Source organism: Cololabis saira, chromosome 17 (genome assembly GCF_033807715.1).
Source record: "Cololabis saira isolate AMF1-May2022 chromosome 17, fColSai1.1, whole genome shotgun sequence".
Lineage (NCBI taxonomy): Eukaryota > Metazoa > Chordata > Actinopteri > Beloniformes > Belonidae > Cololabis > Cololabis saira.
The window spans coordinates 310,165-315,164 of NC_084603.1; the positions used below are offsets into that span (position 1 = coordinate 310,165).

At 46.4% G+C, this 5,000-nt stretch overlaps 1 long non-coding RNA gene across 2 annotated transcripts; it reads left to right on the top strand.

The window, feature by feature from the left end:
• The first annotated feature begins 1,258 nt into the window (after window positions 1-1,258).
• Window positions 1,259-4,086, top strand: LOC133463901 (uncharacterized). 2 transcript variants are annotated; one of them, XR_009784385.1, is made up of 2 exons: window positions 1,259-1,277; window positions 3,669-4,086. It is a non-coding gene; the product is annotated as an uncharacterized LOC133463901 (long non-coding RNA). The 2 variants fall into 2 exon arrangements; XR_009784384.1 differs by lacking the exon at window positions 1,259-1,277 and adding an exon at window positions 1,288-1,841.
• Window positions 4,087-5,000: the final 914 nt, after the last annotated feature.

Below are 5,000 nucleotides of genomic sequence, written 5' to 3' on the forward strand. Positions count from 1 at the left end.
TTGGTAGAATAGTTCCAGGCCTGCTACACCACACGTGAGTCCTCACTGGCTCGTGTTGGTAGAATAGTTCCAGGCCTGCTACACCACACGTGAGTCCTCACCAAGCTCTTGTTGGTAGAATAGTTCCAGGTCTGCTACACCACACGTGAGTCCTCACCACGTTCTTGTTGGTAGAATAGTTCCAGGCCTGCTACACCACACGTGAGTCCTCACTGGCTCGTGTTGGTAGAATAGTTCCAGGCCTGCTACACCACACGTGAGTCCTCACAGAGTTCTTGTTGGTAGAATAGTTCCAGGCCTGCTACACCACACGTGAGTCCTCACTGGCTCGTGTTGGTAGAATAGTTCCAGGCCTGCTACACCACACGTGAGTCCTCACCAAGCTCTTGTTGGTAGAATAGTTCCAGGCCTGCTACACCACACGTGAGTCCTCACCACGTTCTTGTTGGTAGAATAGTTCCAGGCCTGCTACACCACACGTGAGTCCTCACCAAGCTCTTGTTGGTAGAATAGTTCCAGGCCTGCTACACCACACGTGAGTCCTCACCACGTTCTTGTTGGTAGAATAGTTCCAGGCCTGCTACACCACACGTGAGTCCTCACCAAGCTCTTGTTGGTAGAATAGTTCCAGGTCTGCTACACCACACGTGAGTCCTCACCACGTTCTTGTTGGTAGAATAGTTCCAGGCCTGCTACACCACACGTGAGTCCTCACTGGCTCGTGTTGGTAGAATAGTTCCAGGCCTGCTACACCACACGTGAGTCCTCACCAAGCTCTTGTTGGTAGAATAGTTCCAGGCCTGCTACACCACACGTGAGTACTCGCACCGCAGCCAAGTTCTTGTTGGTAGAATAGTTCCAGGCCTGCTACACCACACGTGAGTCCTCACCACGGTCTTGTTGGTAGAATAGTTCCAGGCCTGCTACACCACACGTGAGTCCTCACCAAGCTCTTGTTGGTAGAATAGTTCCAGGCCTGCTACACCACACGTGAGTCCTCACCAAGTTCTTGTTGGTAGAATAGTTCCAGGTCTGCTACACCACACGTGAGTCCTCGCACCGCAGCCAAGTTCTTGTTGGTAGAATAGTTCCAGGCCTGCTACACCACACGTGAGTCCTCACCAAGTTCTTGTTGGTAGAATAGTTCCAGGCCTGCTACACCACACGTGAGTCCTCACCAAGCTCTTGTTGGTAGAATAGTTCCAGGCCTGCTACACCACACGTGAGTCCTCACTGGCTCGTGTTGGTAGAATAGTTCCAGGTCTGCTACACCACACGTGAGTCCTCACCAAGCTCTTGTTGGTAGAATAGTTCCAGGCCTGCTACACCACACGTGAGTCCTCACCAAGTTCTTGTTGGTAGAATAGTTCCAGGCCTGCTACACCACACGTGAGTCCTCACTGGCTCGTGTTGGTAGAATAGTTCCAGGCCTGCTACACCACACGTGAGTCCTCACTGGCTCGTGTTGGTAGAATAGTTCCAGGCCTGCTACACCACACGTGAGTCCTCACCACGTTCTTGTTGGTAGAATAGTTCCAGGCCTGCTACACCACACGTGAGTCCTCACTGGCTCGTGTTGGTAGAATAGTTCCAGGCCTGCTACACCACACGTGAGTCCTCACCAAGCTCTTGTTGGTAGAATAGTTCCAGGCCTGCTACACCACACGTGAGTACTCGCACCGCAGCCAAGTTCTTGTTGGTAGAATAGTTCCAGGACTGCTACACCACACGTGAGTCCTCACAAGTTCTGGTTGGTAGAATAGTTCCAGGCCTGCTACACCACACGTGAGTCCTCACCACGGTCTTGCTGGTATAATAGTTCCAGGCCTGCTACACCACACGTGAGTCCTCACAGAGTTCTTGCTGGTATAATAGTTCCAAGCAGGCACACCTTATATTCAGACACACTGGCGGGTCTAGATGAACCGCCTGAATGAGGAACTAAAAAAAAGTAGCTCAATTTACAAATAAAAAAAATATATAAATCTAAAATAATAGATAAATATAGAACACTAATATAAATGATCTTGATATTAAATATCCAACTGTCTAAATTATGCTGTCCTCAATCGTCAGTGACCACATTTATTTTCTTCTCTTCTTTGTTCATTTTCTTTATTTTGTTCGTTCTTTTCATTTTCTTCTTATCAGTATCTTTTTTTCCTTTTCTGTAGTCTGCCTTTTTTTGAAAAGGAGGCAAAATAAGCCATTAGGCTTCAGCCTAAACCTTTTTGGTTTAAAAAAAAAGAAGAAATGTGTACATATGTGAAAAAAAAATACATCTTCACACTGAATATCATACAATACACAGTATCAAGTTGCGCTCGTTGCGTTGACATTAAAGGAAGGTGTATTTACCATTGTGTGTGTGTAAACGGTAGTCCGTGAACCCTCGCCCAGAGCAGCTACAGCCAATGTCCTTGATGTTATCAGGCGACTCGTACAGTTCTGAAAACAGGGGCCGCAGATGTTTTTTCAATCTGCCTTCAGTCTCTGGATCATCATCAGCGACTCCAATCAGACGAATAGTGATCAATTCCGGCCATGCTGAGCTCCCAGCTTCTCCATGTTGTTATCCATCTTGTTAATGAGCTCGAACACCGCGGCCAGCCTGCCGTTCTGCTCGAGAATCACATCCAGCTTACGGGCCTGCTCCCCAAACATAAAAGTCAGAGCGCTGATCGCTTTGCTTGATCCATTTGCCATGTCCGGCAGCTTCGAAAGAGCAAAAAAGGCTGCCGACGACTTACGCATTTGTCGATACATCAGCAAACCCCCACCTCCGATCATGGAGATAATCAGGAGAAATCCTGCGATCATAAATCCAAATATGTAGGCATCTTCTACGTCCTCGATTTCCATTATTGCCATACATAAAGGCTTCCACAACTTGTATGAATCCATTGTGTATCCAGCAAAAAATGTCCCTTCGGGGCAAAAGGGCTCCCTTACCCCCTGACTTCTTGTTGCAAAAATTTGGTCAATTTTGCATAGAGACCAGTTAATCAATTCCATGTTTGTAATTTCGGAGGAGTGAAAAGAAGGAAACTCTGAAGACAAGACAAGCAAAAGCAGTAGCAGGGCAGGTAGATAAGGGAGAGAGAGCAGAAAAGCGTCCGCCTTCGTCGAGAGCCGGAAGAAGAGAGATCAGTCTGTATTTTGTACTTGCACTGAGTGCTTTAAATGTTAACCTTTTATTGTGGTTTCATGACATTGTACAGTATTTGATTATTGATCATTATTGTAAACACTAATGTGAACTATTTATGTTTGTCAAGGACTAGAGATGGAAATTAGCGTGTGGCTAATTCTGGTGCAGCCATCTTTTTAATGTCCCTGCACATTGTCCTTTAAATAAATAAATGAACCTAGACAGCTGCTGGACATGTGGACATGTGGACATGTCTCTGGCAGCAGCTTAGCATTGTAAACACTGAGTCCAGAGTCCAGGTAAGTGAAACGTGTGGTTGAATAGTTCATGACATTAATAACAGCCCGACGAGGTATAAATCTGTTCATTCTGGCAACACCGGTGCTTCAGCACAAATAAAGCTTTAGGTCTAGGACGGGTTCGTTCACACGACTAACTTCTGTAAAGCTGGAACAGTCTTCTAGGAAGAAACTGAACTTTTCAGGGACATGACTGCAGGTACGTTTTCTGTTCTCAGGTACCGGAGAGAAAGGCTGCACCGTGCTGAAGATGTGCTCCAAACCCGGCTGGACCTGCTGCAACACCGACCTTTGTAACAACTGATGCTCCAAACCCGGCTGGACCTGCTGCAACACCGACCTTTGTAACAACTGATGCTCCAAACCCGGCTGGACCTGCTGCAACACCGACCTTTGTAACAACTGATGCTCCAAACCCGGCTGGACCTGCTGCAACATCGACCTTTGTAACAACTAGATCCAGCGGCTGCTTGTGTTTGTGGGGGGGGGGGATGGATGGATGGATGTTTAACATCTCTGGACTTTGAGTCATCAGTCGTATTTGGGCATTTCTGGACTTTACTTTGTTAAATCTAAGCCTCTGCTGGTTTGTGAATGTTGAAACTTTTGTGGCTGCAGAATAAAAGCTGAAATGTTCCTACAGAGATCAGAATCCATTCTTTTGCACCACAATAGTAAAAATAACGAGAAAAATTCCTACAGATACAATACGGCCTTGGCACTGTCAGTGCTGGTGCTCTAATTATCTGAAAAATGAAGTGCACAACAATAAAATCCGTAGCTGTCAACAATTTTTGCCACCACAATTTGGCGACCACGAAGGGACCCCGTCTGTGAGCGGATTTTCCTTTTTCCTCTGGACCGACAGGGACTAGAGAGCGCACAAAAACCTCGTACTCCCCCATCACGTGAAGGTGGAGAAGAGGGCCTGACGTCCGGAGGACTGAGACAAGTCCCCTCACCAGTCGGGGTCTAGCGAACTCGGTGGCTTCAGAAACACCTCGCTGTTCTTTCAGGTGAGTTTTGGGGAAGGGGAAGAAACGGCCGAAATAAGCTGCGCGTGACAGTCTCCTCCTACCTACTGAATTGGCAGTAGAGTCGGCAGACGTGCCAGACCGTGAGCTTCCCTACGGGCGGAGGCTTTGTGTCAGAGAGTGGTAGACTTACTCCAAGTTTGGAACTTGGGAGCTCTGGGTTTGGGGAATCTAGGGTGACCAGACCGGGTCTGGGGGCATTTAGGGCCTATAAATACTAGGACATGTGAAGGAAAAGTTTGTGTTTTGTCTGAGCTGTCTGTTATTGTCTGGCATAACAATTGTGACTGTCTGGAGAACAAAAATAATTTTGAAAAATAATTAAAGTTGGAATCTCGTTTTTTTCCAGTTGACAAATTCAAATTGGCTTTTTCCCTCTACCTGCGTCTGGAATCTGGTTTAAGTTAAAGAGTAAATTTAAAATTTAAAATTAGCAGTGCTACTTTTTATTTTCTGTTTTACAGATATTCCATATTGTGGTTATTCTGAAATCAAAACTAAATTTATTGTGCTTAA